This window comes from Seriola aureovittata, chromosome 14 (genome assembly GCF_021018895.1).
Source record: "Seriola aureovittata isolate HTS-2021-v1 ecotype China chromosome 14, ASM2101889v1, whole genome shotgun sequence".
NCBI classification, from domain to species: Eukaryota; Metazoa; Chordata; class Actinopteri; order Carangiformes; family Carangidae; genus Seriola; species Seriola aureovittata.
In genome coordinates, this window is record NC_079377.1 from 20090632 (window position 1) to 20108881 (window position 18250).

At 38.5% G+C, this 18250-nt stretch overlaps 1 long non-coding RNA gene across 2 annotated transcripts in view; it reads right to left on the minus strand.

Moving 5' to 3' along the window:
• Positions 1-17781, minus strand: part of LOC130181033 (uncharacterized) — a 34194-nt gene extending 16413 nt beyond the window's left edge. Inside the window, exons 1-4 of one of the 2 annotated variants that reach the window (XR_008829513.1) lie at positions 17666-17781; positions 17002-17155; positions 9899-9981; positions 9384-9467 (exon numbers count right to left, since the gene is read on the minus strand). This is a non-coding gene — a long non-coding RNA (uncharacterized LOC130181033). Of the gene's footprint in view, positions 1-9383; positions 9468-9898; positions 9982-11346; positions 12024-17001; positions 17156-17665 lie in introns of those variants that run through there. The other variant, XR_008829514.1, reaches the window with a different exon arrangement.
• Between the last annotated feature and the right edge of the window lie 469 nt (positions 17782-18250).

Below are 18250 nucleotides of genomic sequence, written 5' to 3' on the forward strand. Positions count from 1 at the left end.
TATAACTTTTGACCCTTTTTCAGTGACTTACACACTTTAACCGACCTACAAACATTAGTAAATGATTTATTAACCATTAACAAAACCATTCATCACAGCTTATAAACCCTTTATAAAGGATGCCTTATCAGAAAGTTGTACCAAACACACTATGTATATTCTGTTTGAGCTGCTGATAGTGTTCACAGGGTTCATATTCAGCAACTGCAAACTAACATGAACTTCTTATAATTTGCTCTCCTCATTTATTAACAGACATGGTATCCTCACGTCTGCCAAAATGCTACGATAACAGACAAACTTTCGAGCACTTGTGCAACATTTCTTATACAAAGATGCGGCCTTATCAGCAAACATGTGAGTGAGGTGTTGTGTAATTGATGTGTGTGTCAAATTCTGGTGTCTGGTGTCTACTAAAGTAAGTGGTACATTCAGATAAAACTGGACTTGTTATGCCTTTGATATAAACCATTAAAGACCAACCAGGCTGATGATTACTGTTAGATTATTACAGCCACCAACATGCAGGTTCCTGCTTCTGGTATTTCTGCATTCTGACTAAAACACTGATTCAAGACTTTGTCAGTTGCAGACTCCTCAGCTACACTGAAAGTGATGTTCACCATCTTCAGAAAGTGAAACTAAAACAATTTCCAAGGAAGATGACAAACTGTGGATAAATGTGTCACCCACCGAGGCATGTGAGCATGAGACGCTGTATGTAGGAAGTGTTGCAAGGATAGAAATGAAATGGGCAAAAAAAACAAAAAGAAATACTCACATAGACTCACACATGACCCATATGCTTACACAAGTGTTTCACCAAGCAGTTCCAGTAAAACAGTTTGAGGTTTAGCTGCTTGTTCAGAGACTATTGGTGTCGTGGTCATTTATGAAATGGATTTTAACTGAGATACAAGTAGGATTCAAGAAAATTCAGGTTTCTGCATGTTTTAGAGCAACAAGGTTATCCCTGCTGGATGAATGGGAGTCAAAGGAAGCTAAGCTGCCAGGTACTTTCAGATGGAACAGGAAAATACCTTGGTGTACAAAACATGAAGTAGCAAAGTTAACTGTGTGCACCACTGTCACACCAGAGACTATGGATTGCATCCAGTGTGTGTGTGTGTGTGCAGTCTGTGTTAAGTGTTAGGCAACAAAAAAACTTTTGTTAATGTTTGGTCATGGTTTATATATTTAATAAGTGAAATAGGAGTGTGGGAAGTAAAATTCGGTATGTGTTTGATGGTAGGCGGATCTGCCAACACAAATGACTCAGACTGTATAACATAATGTGAAATTACAGCAGAGCTGGAGCTGAAATCGTGATGGTATAGAAGGTATTTCTGTGTAGGCCCTGAGAGCTCAACGCACTGCAGCTTAAGAGAGCACATGCAAATAGACAAATCACAAGCAAATGAGAGTGCTGCAGGAATGACTCGTAAAACCCGGAAATAAGTCTGAATTTTTGCACTTCCAGTTGTTTAGTCCCAAAGTCAAAATCAATTCAAATGTTTTTTTGTTTTTTTTCCAGGTTCACATTCAGCATGTTGGACAGTTTGACATGTGCACAGGAAGAGTTATTAGTGTACGACTCGCTCTGCCTCCTGAGCCACAGCCACCCCAGTGCAATGAATTGTTGTTGTTGTGGATCAGACAAAAGACTGATGAATCATGTGCAAATATGAATATGGGATTGTTTTGACTGTAAATGTGCAGTCATTGGTGTACAAAGAAATCAGATTTGGGCTCAGACTTATCTATTATGTTATCTATCTAGATGTTATATTATATATTATTAATATCTAAATATATCATGCTGGTTATAATTTAAGTTCCAATTTAGTTTTGTACTTTGAGCAATATTTGCCTCAGCGCATTAAGGCAAAAAATATGTGACAAAGAACTCCTGACAGTCAGGGGAGGGAATTCATCATCAACCAGCTATGCCACCTTGCAGTCCCAACAAGATCACAGATTAAACTCAGGCTGAGAGGCAAAGGACTCACTGATTGGTGCAAAGAGAAACGAGGGCGGGGACTTACAGTGTGGTGTGATTACCAGTAAGTGGGGACGGGTCCAAATGGAAAGTACCTGAAGATTTTAGATGAGCACGGCGTCAAGACAGGGTCAAGTGCATTCAACTCTGTATGTTTGTGTGTGTGTGTGTGTGTGTGAGAGAGAGAGAGAGAGAGAGAGCGTCCATGTGCCTGCAGGCTTGCTCTACAGTGATTTAAGCAAACCTAGGGGTAAACAGCTGGTTGTTTTTTTCTTTGTTTTGTTTTGTTTTTCTTAAATCAAGCAAATTAAAGTGAGTAACTTCAACTAAACATCGCAGGTTTTCTAATTTCCCAAAAGGAAGCTACTCAGATAGTTTTTCTTTATTTTTTTTTGCTCCATTTACAGAAAAAGGTGTGTCTCCTCAACTTCAAAGAATAATCACCATTGATCTACTGCTATTGAGTTTGTTGCATGACATACCCTGTTTAATGAATTGGAAAAACACTGCGTCACACATATGCCATGCTGGCACAGGCTCATTTAGACAGATACAAATGTTTATTTTTAGCAGAAGAGGAAGTTGGAGAGACAAAAACCTAAAAAAAAAAAAAAAAAGACTGGTAGTCATTATTATGAGTTCATGGATTTATGAAAATTAGATTAAAAAAAAAAGACAGTGAATTAAAGCTGAAGAGGAAGAGAGACAGACAGACTATTCTCACACTAACTCAACCATACATTGTTTGCTTTGGTTTGGCTCAGTGACATATTTTCCATGACCCCCTGAGGAGGGCTGTAGATGTGGTTGAACTGACTGTGAGAAGACCGTGTCCACATCACAACAACTCCAAATGACATGTCTGTCATAACAGCAAAGACATTAGCAAAGTAGCAACTTTTGATTGGTTTTCATTGAATATGTTTTTGCATAATTAGGCCGTAAATAGCAGGGAAAGACAGATATGACTGTGTTACTGTTGCTTATACAAATTAAAATAGGAATATTTATAGAAAATTAATTGTTTTTTTCCTCTATTTTCTTCCAGTTTCCCCATGCACTGCTAACTGTACTGTTGTTGACATATGCAGCCACTGTGACACACAGGGGGATTTCTACTGGGCCTGCTGCAAATTACCATTTGGGGCAAGAAATTTTTGCACCATGAAAATTTTTCCATTTGTTTCACACCAACTCTTTCTCAATGTTAAATCTAAGATGCAATCTGCTCTACCGCAGTGGTTGGCCAGCAACTAAAAATCAGGTGCTAAAGCTATTTGTATTCCTTCCTCCGATGTTCAGTGTCTCCAAACAGAAACATCTTTCTACATGAGGCCAAACTTTTTTTTTTTAGCTATGCTGCTTTTTTTCCATTTTACTGGGGGAAAACCGTGAAATACAACTGTTTTTTTAATGTTCAATATTTTTTTTAAATGTATTCATTTTACATTATCTCTGCATGGCAAATGGTATATTGACCATGCAAAGTAAGAAAACAAAACAAAAGATTTTAACGTGTTGAGTATTTTTACAGTGCAGCCACACAAACTTATATTGTATTAATACATAAGTCAGTCAGTAATCAGTCTATTTCCATGGTGAAATGAGCAACCATGATCTGAATAAGGAGTTGGTTACCTCTTCATCTACCAGTTGCGATATTTAAAACTAATCTGCTGTCAAAAGAATGCGAAAAATGGCAAAAAATTATGTATTCTTAGTCAGTAGACACACACTATGACTGTTTCAGAATAGAAGTCACATGTGTTTCACCAGTTAAAAACTTTTAATGTGAAGCAGTCGCAGTAGGTAATGTTGAGTTTGCATGAGCAGTAACTGTGATATACAATCATGATATGGTGTTTGGAGAATTTGCATCGCTGAACTTATATTGTTTCCTCCTGCACAGCTGGAACTCTGAGCAGAAATGGCCGATTCTGCCACTATCATGAAAGCTACCACACAGAGACATAACTACATGGGTATTTTTGTTTTTTTATTTCATCAAAAAGTTATTAGGCTGACGTGATGGAGAGTATCAGAATGCAACTTTCTGTATTAGTTAGCTGCTACTATTAGCATTGTTTAGCTCTTACTAATCCTTAATGGAAACTCGGAAAACTTGGTTCTGGTAAACTTGTCATCCGCCTGTGGAGGATCCAACATGAATTTTCTTCATTAGTCAGGGAATTTACTCAATTTATTCAACTTTACGAAGAAATGTTAACATGAACACATACTTTGATGATGATGAAGATGGTGGTGATTCATAACTTTGCAAGTAGAGGCTATCTGAGCATGCAATGCGACAGAGGTAGGGTATACCCTCGGCAGGGCATGAATCACAGGGTAATGGTTATTCATCTAATTATTATGTTGGCCAAAGAAGACTAGACTCCAAGTGGTTGTTGAAGGAGAAATGTGTCAAAGTGTTTTTCTCCAAAAAAATATGTAGCAATGTACTTCAGCCTAAACTTCTGCATTACAGCCATGAAGTGCCCGACAATAGATGACATGTCATGTTTGTCTGCTATGTTGTTTCTACAGATGTTGTGATCTATTTACTGTATACCTGCTACTGTTTTCTCAGAAAGGATTTACTCACATTTACACGAGAAGCCCAGTTACCTCAGACAGTGGTTGAACATGAGTCATTAACCGAATTCTGATGTATGAACTTACAGCAGGTTACAAAGTGGTTGACTTACAACATGATAAATACCACTTCCTTTATTCGGACTGTCTTGGTTTCCATTTCTGGGAAATCAAGGTATCTTAGAGGTCACGGTTAGCGTTAGCAACAGGTTTCACTCACTTTGGTGGAACTACCTTTCCTATTCATTTCCTTTTTCTCTTTCGAAAGCTCCTTTTTTAAAAATTTATTTCCAGTATGTTTGCATAGAACAACATTTTAAGCTGGTTTCTCCTCCAAACTATTGGTGTGATTTAGGGTACCAGCAAGTCTTCAAATTTAAACAACAAAATACATCTCTATTGGCAGGATGAATTGTTTGTCAGTGTCTTCAAAAGCAATAAAAAAAACTACCATTGCAAAAATCAACATCATTTCCTGTGGTCCAATATGCAACTTATACAAGTATTAAGTGGAAAAATGAAGCGTCCAGCACACGTACACCAAGAATGGGGTTTCCAGTGAAGTAAAAAGGTATTGGCATTGTTAACATTTTATTGTGCATAAATGAAGAATAAAGTTTCCAGTAATAAATGAATGAATAACAAATATTCACTGGGGATTAAAGTTATTTCATGGAAATCAATAATAATTAATAATAATCTCAACACAATTAGTTAAACTAACTAAAATAAAAGTATCTGTCATTATGAGTGACTGCATGATTGGACCTGTAAAATAAAGCATTACTGTTTGTGAACTATTGTCACTTACAGACCATATCAATTCCCATTTTTTGTCTTAAAAACTTGAATAGAACAAGTGGGTACTGAATAACTGTAGCAACTACCAATCCATTTCCCATATAATTAGCTAATTGTGTAATTTTCTTGGAGATGTCCCATCAGCTAACAGCTAAATATCAGCTAGTTTTTTATGAAATTATGAGCAAAGCTTAGCTAGAGCATTAGCTGGAAAATGCAGGATCCCTAAAATAAAGTGTTGCCAAAACATCTTGATAAACCCCTTGAAATAAACAATATTGGCATATCAATAGGTTCAGGATTCTTCAGTGAGGGCTAAGGACTAAATTTAATTTAACAAGGTAATTCAACTTTGTTGTGGAAAAACCACATTGGACACAATTTTATATCAAATGACTTCAATGGAGGGGACCTTAATTTCTGGATTAGTTTAAGTTTAGGCACAAAAATGACCTGGTTAGGGAAACATGGCAGTTTGGGTTAAAATTGCTACTTTGTTAGGTTTAAAGCATCTTCATTACCATGGTTAAGATATGAATCATTTGGTTGAAGTTGGAGAACAACACCGATGGTTAAAAGAAACCAACGTTAACTGCAGCGTTGGTACAAAAACAGGAAGCAATTAGTGGTCTCCTTTGTTAAAGAACGACTGTTGACCCACCACAACCTCCTCCCTCTGTGGACTAAGTGGCTCTTTAACAAGGTCGTATCGTTTCATACTTTGCTCTCAACAGACAAGAATCATAATAAATAAGTGTGTGCTACCTGCTGGACGTGACAGTTAAAAGAAAATGAAGCTGAAATGTTTCTGGAACATTTGAAGATCTGGAGAAACACAGGACGCACGCTGACTGTTTTCTAATGAATATGTGAATTTACTCCTTTAATAGTTTCATATTAGGGCAGATTGTAGCCTGCTTGATCTGCACTTCCTCTTTCATATCCCTGTGAAGTCATTCCTAATGACTGACTCACCGATCCTGATGAGTACGCCATGAAAACATGTTCACAGGGCTTTTCTTTAAAGATATTTATAGAGGCACTCCAGACAAGACAAGAGACAGATTAAAAAAAGGAAAGAATCATCAAATATGAGGCAGTGAATTCAGAGATGTTCAAATTCTTAGTCTCACGTGTGGGTCAAGCCCCAAAGACACTGAATCCTACATTGCCCATAATGCACAGCAACAGAGTATTTCATCAGAACTTTCCTGCTTGGTCCATGCCTACCTCTTTGAAACCCCACACCCACAGTTTTGTGAGCCAAAAAAAAAAAATTCTCCAAGCACAAACTGGAAATCTCCACCAACAGAAGACGCTGTGCTCCATGTGAAAACTCAACTGAACTTGATGTGTGCAAATCAGTGGAGTGTCTACATCTACAGTTGTATTGTCACCTTTTATTTCAATTAGTTCTCCCTGAGTAAATTTACCACTCAATTTTAGGCATTTGTACCTCAGCACAGTACAATATAGCGCAACACAGTGCAACTGAAAGCAACGCAACAAGATGCGAAAAACACAAAAACAAGACAACAGCAACAGCGAAATGCAACGCTATGCAACACGGACCCTCAAAGCAAACACTGTATATCTAAAATAAATAAAAGCTGTAAATGAAAATCTGATCAAGGTTGTTGCATAAGCCTTTCAACTTTTCACTTTATTCAGGTGTATCTCACATCATTTTCCCCGGAGTTCAGCGCAAAAAAATAAAAAAAAATGAAAAAATTTCAGGAGCGTGAAGGTGTTTAGTTGCCTGAGGTAGTTGAGCAGCTTTGATACCTTTGTTTTTGAAGATGTGAAAGCTTTTGATTCTGAAACCTGTGGCTGAGTTTTTGCAACAGAGCCTGATTTTTACCCTAAGTGGAGTTTAAAAGGTCTTTCACCAGCTTCACAGAGATTAGACGTGTTTGTCTGCATGCCTTCTTCACAGTGAGTCAAATGGCTGATGAAATATTAGGGAGCTGTGTGGTGAGGCACATGGCAGAAGAGGAGGAAGTCTTATGAGGGAAAAACCTTAACGTGTGTCACAGCTTAATCAGAGCAACACATGTAGTGAGAGGCTGCTAACCTACTATGTTCAATTCATCCAATAAAGCTGTCTTGATATGGGACTTTCAATTTCGCATTTCTATGAAGGCAATGTTAAAATTCTATTGTGTGTGGTAAAATTAAAGTTATTTCATTTTAAATCTGTTTCAGATAATCTAGTAAATGTTTCACAGCTGGACTTGATCTTGTTTGGCTCACTTTCACTAATGAATCACTTGAATATGTCCAAACCAAGCAGTGGTTCAGCTGGAAAGGTTCCACTCAGCAGGGGTGTGTTCAGTCTAAAACATTTGCATGCTCATTGATAGCTGATTATAGCATCATTTTACAGCATTTAGTCCAATTTGGTGGCTGCAATTTAGTTTTAATTAAGAGAAACAGAAGACATTGCAAAAATATCAATGCAACATGGGATGAATTTTTCACCATTTAACACCTTCACAGCGTCACCTGAAATTCACCTAAACTACTGTATGTAAGAATGATAGCAACAACATGACTTGTCTGGAACAGCACTGAGGATTTTACAAATAGGCTACTGAGGTCATGAGTCCAAGTTCAGCCAATGCAACTTTCTTTTTATATATTTCATTTGTTCACTTAACTGTCAAGTGATGGTCTACCAATGTGAATTTATAAATTACATTTCTATACTGCCAGTCTTGTGGAGAAATATTTACATTCATATTTACCTATTTATTTATTTATTCATTGTTTTCCTAAAGGTAGTCAGATTTTAAATATGTTGAAAATACTGGACTCTGAACAGAAGTCAATATTTGGAAGAATGTAATCGTAGTGTTGCTAAAATGACTAAATTCCCGGGAAAGATCCCAGAGCATGACCTCAGTGTCTTCAATGGCAGCACCAGCCCTGACCACTATTCATGATTCTTGAAAAGTTGTTCCCACAGTCAAAACGTGGGATGCATTCAGTGTCCTGTTTGAATAAATAGAGCTTTTGACTTTCTTCCCATGTAAGTAATCAATTCAACTTTGAGAGAATTTCTCTATAAAAACCACATGAAAACTAGCATCAAAGAAGATTTGAAAACTAAGTCCTGAGAAGTGTCTTATAAGAGTCATTTAACTTCTCTTTAACCAAAGGAGAATAACAGCTTCTTTTGTCTCAGGGAATATTATGAGACAGAATAGCACTGAATCTTGCTGTGAGTCACTGAATGACGTGTTTGCTCTTCTAACTGCCAGCGATTATATGCTGTGTGAGACAAACCTGTCATTACCCCCAAGGGCACGGCAACAGCCCGGGCCGAGCGCCAAACTTCCCCACGTCAAAACTCTTCATTTGGACTTCCAATATTTTCTACATGGCTAAATGACATCAGAAGTTGTTTTCTTAATGTTGGCCGAGAAGACAAAACTACAAGCTTTAAGCATCCAAAAGCTACAGTTCTGCATTTGTCAAATGTATAAACAGACTGACTTCCTGAACTGTACACAGGCATTTATTTTGCCCTGCAAGACTCACATGGCTTTTGTCACACTAACATGTCACATTTGCTGAGAAACAAGTGGCACATGATATGCAATGAGAAAGAGAATATAAGTAGGTGTACATGTGGCCGTGTAAACCAGAGAATGAAAGAGCTGATAAAAATCACAACTTCCAAAATGCTAAATATAAGAATAATACCAAAGTCCAGCCTGGAAAACAAAGACACCAATCATCTATTCATGGAAACTTCTCTGAAGCATGTGGTGATGTAAAGTAAAGGAAACAAAGCAAACATATTAACAATAAGTCAAGGTTAATTAAAACCTAAACAGAAACTTCTACTGTTGTCTTTATAATGTGAGCTAAAACTCCTGTTTGCACAGACAAATATGACCCCGGGACATTTAGTGACTTTAAACAATTGCAGCAACTGTGTGTGATTTTGATCCTGTCTTTGTAAAGTAAAAAAATGTCCTACCGTGCAAACTCCACCGTGCGCTGTTCTTTGTTGAGGACAAAGGCTCCTGTGTAGCTGTTTCAGCGGTGACATATCGTATTTCTCCTGTCATAAAAAAACATGACAAAAACACTTAGAGAAAGGTTTAGAAACACAATGGTCACGTCAGGGCCTTATATAACTATGTAGGACACTGAAAGATAGGAAGTAAATGTGCCACACATGAAAAATTGGTCTTGTCTTCAGTTTTACATACATACATTGTTTTATACACTTTCATCCATGAGAGGATTTCATGAGCTTGAGTTCCTCCCTACGAATGACCAAAATTAGATGTTTACAGCTGTTACATGACAAAGCAGCTATGTTGACAGAAAACAACATGCATACAAATCATACTATGGGCTGGAAATGGTTGGCTCTTTCAACCTACATGACCCAAACTGGGTTAAATACTGTGCAAAGTTCCACACTTCAGTCTCACAGGTTTCACAGTAAAACAGAAACAACCACGATGAAATCTCTCAGTTACTCACTTAAACTTAGCTGGCTTCAGCCCTGGGTGAAGGCCTGAGTAGCATTTCCTATTAGAGGAGCAGGGGTTTGTGGGATGTTGGAGCTGTAAACAGGAAGTTAAGTTGAGCTCGAGAGCCAGTACAGGAAGTGCATCAGTCAAACACAATTTATCATTTCCAATAACTCAGTTCAGTTTGTTGCCTTTTACAGTAAGTTGCAAGTATACTGACACAATGGGCACCACTCTTTACATTTTGTGCACCAGTGATACTGATAAACAACAATGACCCGGTGCTTTCTCACTATCCTTCCCTCACTGTAAAAATGTCTCTTTAGATTTAACCAATAATCTCTTGTTTTCTTACACTTTATACATTTTAAATCATTTCATTCAGATTTTGCTTGTGTACATATTTTATGTTTTCAATTAATAAAATTTCTCCAAAAACTTTAATTGAACTTATTTTTTTTAAAACCTTTTTCTTCTTTTGGTTGGTCTAGTTGGGTAATATGAGAACTGAGATCGCTTTTCTGAGTCTGGTCTTGTTTCCCATGTTCCCAGCATGTGACTGTAAGTCATGCTTAGGCTGTGTAAAAAAAAAAAAAAAAAAGGTTGATGATTGTTTTCATATTTGTTGTTGTCAGTAAATCCAAAAACACAAACCAAAAAAAAATTATTATTTTTGTCTTTTAGGGAATTTGTATAGAATTTGTGGAGTGCAGAAGAGTTTCAAAGTAAATAGTACCATTGATTTTTCCTATAGATACTGCTGGAGAACTTGTGCAACTTGGAAACTCTCCCAGTTAAATCTTCAGTACAGTACAAAAGATAAACAACTGCATTACATTTTATTTCACTGAAGAAACGTTGAAAGTACAAGTCTGTGAAGTAGAAAACATCTGCTATCAGGAAATAAACAGATAACGTTGCTAGTAAAATGTTACTCTGCTGTTGCCAAATGACTGAATAGTAAACCTGCACAGATTAGCCTATTTGTATGCTACAGTACCTTAATACCACATAATACTACCTCAAGTTGACTGTTTTGGTGGAACTAGCTATGCTTGGAGCAAATGACTATTAAGGCATGAAGTAGGCAGTTAGTAAAGCCTAGCACATTAAATAAAAAAGGTATAATAATGTGTTTGGTGAGCTTGTGCTAGAAGGCAGATTCTGTTGCCTATGGACAGCACCAAGGTAGCTGTTTCCCCCTTTGCACTGAGCTAAGCTAACTGGCTGCTGGCTATTTACTAGCTGGAAGGTGAATTAGTACCAGTTTAGTTAGCAAGCTAATTTGCCATTTCTGTCATTGCTGGTTGATTTGGTTTTATTTAATTCATTAATTTATTAGTTAATTAATAGTGAATCAGTTAATTTAGTTAATTATTTTGTGCTTTTTAAAGGAGCTATTTGTAAGTTTTGCTGTTGCTACATAGCCAATCTTAGCATTAAGAGCTGTTTACATACCAGTATTTGCCGAAACCTTCAGCCATCATTATATTTACCAGACAAGAGGTCATCATGTGTCCTCTGAGCAGCGCTACAGGGCGGACTGGACACTACAGTGACTCACTATCAGAAAGTGACAAGAAAGGGCTGGGGCTAGCTGGTTAGCATGCTAACTTCAGTAGAAGAAGTGAAAGAAATAGAAGCAAAACAAGGGCGTTGATTTCCACTGCTGCTACTCTTGGTAAGTAAAGGAATGAAGTTTGATGCTAAACTCGACTTGACTTATTCCCGACTGGTAAGGACGTAGACAGTTGCTAACACTGGTTATGTAGCAAAAGCAAAACTTACAAATGGCTCCTTTAAATTGGGCGTGTTTGATTTGGCTTTTTTAATTTGGATCCTGTTTGGTCTCTCTGTGAATGGGGTGTTTTGGTGCTTTGTGGTTTGGTTTACTCTGACATGTTTTGTCCTCTGACTCATGAATGTTGTGATTAGTGTCTCACAGAGTGGCACGGTCGCCTGTGCATATCAAGTTAGTCTGGACTAGTTTGAGTTAAATTGGTTGTGTCAGTGTATTCTCTTACATTTCACTTCTTTCTTTTGCAGCAGTTTGGTTAAGTTGGTAACATTTTCTTTGCTATGGCTCAGTTGTGGTTTTCCCCTCATTAGCATGGATTTGTTAAGTTGACTCTGGAGCTCCGGGCCTGATTTGCCTCGATGAGTCTGGTGGTATACATTGGCCTGAGCTGCTACAGAGCTGCATATCTGCATCAGTGAGGCTGATGTAACACTGAGCCAAAGAGCTGCAACACTGCGCCTGACACTGCAGCGCTGATCACATATAGAGATGCTTTGATACCAAGACAAAAACAGGCTCACATACTGTATGTGCATGAACACACGAACAGAGAGAGAGAGAGAGAGAGAGAGAGTCATATTCTCTCTGAAAGCCACAGCTTTTTGAAGAGAAAGTGGAGGAAGTGTGTTTTAGTTTTTCTTTTTTTACAGCGCTTATCAAAGGGACATCACGTATCATGGGAAGTAGTCCATATTTTTAATGAGGACATGTGGATAAAATTTTAAAAAGAGAGGACCAGGGTCACATGGTGTGAGCATCTGTGTAAAGAAACATGCCAGACTGCGGGAGAAAGCAAATTTCTATTTTTTAGCATTGGCCAATGTTCTGCTTTTGTGCGTGCGTGCGTGCATGTGTGCGTGCGTGTGTGCGTGCGTGCGTGTGTGTGCGGAGGGCCTGTTGATGAGGCCTGAGACATGAAAAGGTCGACTTCCTCTCTCAGCCCTCACCTAAAATTTTCAACACAGATAATGCAACCTCTCTTTTCTCCCTTTCTTCTGCGACTTCTTCTCCTGTTGCAGATATAGTATGACTGTACCTGTGTTATCTCATAATTATTCAATGAGGACAGGTAGTATTTAAATGAGTTATGTAACTAAAATTTGTCCTGTCTTATTACGTCTGCTGTCTTTTCAAATTCTGCCATTCCTGTCCTGCTAGTTGTCCTCAGTGTGTTCTTTGTCAGTGTGTCTTTACTGAGGCTCTGCAGCAATGAATTACGAATGATGATAATGATAATAAATAATAAATCAAAATTCTTTTTTCAATGTGTGCAATAAATTAATAAATATTAATAACATATTCTTGTGCATTTTTTTCATTTTTCAATCTGGGTCATATTTTCATATTTACATCCATTACAATCAGAGGCACACCATCAGGAGAGGCGAACACATTGGCACATTTTGCAATGACATCTATAAACCCCCTTAAACCTCCTATAAAGACTGTACACAGTGAACTGCTGCTGCCCCAAAACCCCTGATGACGACCCCTGATGATGTGTGCTGTAACTACCCTCTACCGATTGTCTGCATATGAGGCATTTAGGGGACATCTGTGGGGCATGGTAACTTTGCATCCGTCACTTCTCTTGTAGAGATTCGGAAAACAATCTGTCAAAACAACTATACAACTATGTATGTATGTGTATTTCAGTCCAACCAAAGTAAACACAGGAATTAGCCACTGTAGCAAAATGCATACCCACTTCTGGGGTAACTTGCTGATGAAACAAACTTCCTGCCTCTACATTTCCCCTCAGCTGTAAGGAGAATTTCAGCTTCTTTCAACTCGTGATTTTGGTTTTACAGTCCAAAACATCATTGATTCAGTTTCCAGCCACAGAAGGAAGCTGTACACGACCTATCCTCGGCAAACAGTGGACAGACACTGTAAGCGCCTCGCTGATGAACATATTGGAACATTTAGCTGCTTAAGAGTCAGATATTTCCCTCAGGAGTGGAGACCAAAACAGAGCCAGAAACATGTTGACAAATGGGCAGCAGTTTTTTAAAATCTTCACCATATTAAACTTCAATATGTTAATATGGTCGCTTACTTTAGCCACTATGTCAAACGTGTGAACTTCAGCTTGTTGTCGCTCTCCATCCACAAAAAAAAACAAAAACAAAACAGAAAGTTTATGCAGCTTCAAGCATGAAACATTTTTTATAATAGGAGTAGGACTTAATCATTTCTATTCTGAGGATGACCACATGGTCCAGTCAAACCTTCATCAGTAGTGACCAAACACAGAGAGATTTCCGCTGCCCACACTTTCCACACGGAGCAACATGTCCAGTAAACTGCTCCCCTCGACTTCATCAATGCAGCCCTCACGACAAGGAAATGACAACATTCATGTTAGACCACAAAAACCAAAATCACTAACCAAGTTAAAGCTGTAAAAACCATTTCTACGTCCAAAAGCCATACTGCAAACTAATTCTAGCCTGGTTTTAAGAATTCACTGCAAATTAGAAGCCTATACTTCTAAATCCGCATCACTTTTGAGTTGGTGTTAACAGATGGGCCGACTATGACGTAGATAATGAATTCTGAATTACTGTGCAGAACATCATAATACAATCCTAACTCTTAGAAATTACGTCAATATGCAACTAAACTGCAACAGCAAATATGTGTTGTAGGAAACTTAAATGAAACCGGATTACATTTTCAAATAACATAACAAGGATTTGTTGTTAATTTACATATTTGGCAAGTCGCAAATACGTCAGTCCTGAACGTACCAGTGAAAATGTTCTCAGACAATGTATTTGGTAAGGTTTAATACAGAAAAAGTTCATAATGACTTCAGACACAACATGTTTATTTAACTATATTTAACAAAAACCATGATCTTTCTCTAACCTCAACCAAAGTGCTTTTGTTGCCTAAGACTAACCACAGGCAGGACTGTGGAGGCAAACCCCAGTCTCTGGTGTGACAGTTATGTGCTTCATACCCCTTACATCCACCCCAACCACATCCTGGTGACTCCGCCGCTGTTAATAAATGTTTTGCTTCATTCATTCAGACATCGTCTCTACACATAATCTAGGCAGAAATGATGTATTTTACTGTCGCAGTTTAGTTGTACACAAATGTAATTTCTAGGAGATTGTATAATGAGTGCAGATGCTAACAAACAAGACACAAGGTTTAATGAGTATGATAATGACGTGAATCATGTGCACTGACCTACACAGTCACCAGACCTCCACCCAGCTGAACATCTATGAGAGATTTTGGAGCGATGTGTTAGACTCGGTGCTCCAGCAGCATCAAAACACAAAATGAGGGAAAGTCTTTGGAAGAATGATGTTCCATCATCTCCCAGTAGAGTTTCATTGATTTGTAGAGTCTCTGCCAAGGAGCCCTGCAGCTGCTCAGGAGGCCTGTGTTGCACCGATGCCTTATTAAGACACCTCATGTTGGTTTTTCTTTGATATATTACCCATCTTTAGATCAAATGAGTACACTGTGGCTTTTTAGGGGACAGTTGGGAACTATGAAAATATCATAATTTGTGCAAATAAAATTAATAAGTTTATATTATGGATGGATTTGTATGAATGAGTAAAATCATAGCTAAAGGTTAGCAGGCTACCTAATAGTATATTCAGCTAGATTCAGGTTGGTATTAGCATAAAGGAAAGTTATGCTAAATAGCGAACGTTGATGACTTGAGCTTATAACGCTGACAGTCACATGGTGCAGAGCATTAGCTGCTTTGTGCTGATAATTCTCACACACTCTTGCTTGTGAATGCAGCACTTTTACCTGTAATGGATAAACTTTTACATCATATCTGTATTGAGGTAAAGGGTCTGAATATGTCTTTCGGAGGCTCACATGTCACACACTCACAGACAACAGTCAATAGAGGAAGAGAATAGACTGGAGGTGCTGACCACAGCATCCTGAATACGTTTTCCTCTTGGCCCCAACAAAGCAAGCATACAGCAGACTGAGCTGTTTCACTGACTGTGTGGGAGAGACAGAGAGAGCTGAGAGTGAAAGGTAACAGTGAGGAAACTCTGTGCACACCTGGTTCCTGCTGTGCTTTACACAGTAGGCAGTGGTTTGAAGGAAAGGTGTTGGTTGCAACCAAACCATTGTAAACCACAAAAGTACAAAGTTGTTTTTCTGTGTAATCATGGCCAATGCTTTACTGTTAGTAGCATCAATATATGAGATACCACAGATGGGACTTACAGAAAATCACATTTACATGAATGACAAAACTCATGCTGTACCTTTAAAGCAGAGGAGCAGTTAAAGGTAACTTTGCTAGTGTATTGATATTGGATTGGAGTGTGCTTTACTGTCAGGAACTGTTCTTAGATCAATAGGCAACGTCTGTAACACAACACATTAAATACCATTGCCTGCTTCTTCTCACCTACATGACTGGATTTAACTGCTGTGGGGCCCTGGGGCAAAAATGAGCTGCCTCCCTGCCGCAGCGTGTCATCTACGGTTTCGGTGTCTCGCCTATTTGTCATGCGTGACGCATGTGGTTCCGAGTGAAATAGACAGGGAAACGATCTGTTGATAGTGACACTGGCATCATACCAGCAACATTACATAACTGACACCTTTCACTATAGGTTCAATGTCGAGGGTGTGTCTGAATATGTCACACACATGAAAAATGTAAACATTATATTTTTTAACCATTTTAGCAGTTGCATGTTATTAAAGGAGAGAGGGGATGCTACATGTGTACCATAGAGTCATAGCACAAACTCAGTGTAAGATATAATTATATATATAACTGAAGAGGTGAAGGGCAGCATTTTCTCTCTATATCTTAAAAGTCACATGACTTCTGGTATTAGCATAAAGGGCTGTTATGCTAAATAGCTAACATTGATAATTTAAGTTTATTAAGATGACAGTAGCATGGTGCTGAGTGTCTGCAAAGACAGGGCTGGCAGTAGCAGCTCTGCAGCAGGCACACATGTGGTGTGGACACACATGCGTGTCAGCCGCAGCAGCTCAGCCAGGTAGCCGTCACGCACACACAAAGCCGGCAGTGTGTCCCAGGCATCAGGGTCTTTATCATATCAGTTGATATCGTGCTTTAGTGATGCATAATCCCATATTCCCAAAGTTTCAGTTGAATTGTTGTAAACTGATTGCTATAAAATTAACCTGGTGCATTTGAGGGCCCCTGGGGGTCTGTCAATTTTGCAGGTGCACAGGTCTTTGAACACAGACATGAGGCTGTGGTGTGTATAAGAGACCAAACCGGCTTGATCTATTTAATGTACTACAACCAATAGGGAATTAGTTAATTAGCCTACCTTGCAAACTGACGGTTGCGGTGCACTTTTCTCCTGGTGGATGTTTGTGTGGTGGCTCAATCAGCAAGCCGAGATGAACACGGGACGTGCCGTTGTGAGCAAGTGTCCATTAATGTGCCGACTTCCTCCTGTAGGCACCTGTAAGTGGAGGCTACTGTATAAACAGATAATCAATGACAACATAGTAAAATGCAGATGTAAATATATAGAAGGAAGATGAGAAATTATAATTTTTGACAAATACATTCATGTACATTCATAAAAATGTCCTTACAGCCACTTAAACCCACATACTTTATACCATTTATTACATATTAATGTATAAATGCAATCATATTAGCTAGAAAACGAATGTGTTGTAACTGCTGCCTGGCTATTGGTCAGTGTCACCACCAATGATAGAGCAGTAAGTTTTTGTAACAGGAAATCAAATGATCTGAGTGACTATACGTACAGACAGGGGGCGTTTGTCCAAACACCCGGAGAGTCTCTAAATAATGCACAGCACATGACCTTTACAAAGCTGATCTGTATGCTGTCGCATCACATCATGATGAAATTTCATTTCAATTTGACTTTAACAAAAGCAAATCTGCTGTATGAAAGTAGAATCTGAGTCTTGTTGTCTTCTCACCTTGAAACCACAAAGGGTTAAAACACTTACTTCTCTCTTTCTGCAGATGAAGGAATCCACCCTGCCGGACTGCTGCTCTGACTCATATACGTGTGTGAAGGTGTGTGTGTGTGCACAGGAGCCATTTGTGCGCATGACCGAGTGTGTGTGTGTGTGTGTTAATGAGTTGTGTGTATGAGTGACTGTGTGGAAGACATATAATTATCTGAGCATGTGTTTGTGCCAAGCTGTGGAAGGCACCGTACTTTCCGTGTCCTGCAGATGAGCGAACACACACACCCACACACACACAAACACGCGCGCACAGACACACACAGACACAGACACACACACACACACACACACACACACACACACACACACACACACGATAATAGGAGGAAGAAAATAACAAGCGAGAGTTTGCCTCAGACAGTTACTCAAAAAAAAAAAAATCTGTTCTCATTTCACCTCAATTAACTTTTATCCCGGCAAAGTGCAATGACCTGAAATGAGCTAAGAGGCTGCTGATGAACCATATATGGATTTTACAAAAAATGATTATTAGTCTATAGTTTATAAACATATCTCACTAATTCTTGTTAAAAGTACTTAAAAGGAGAATGGAGGACATTT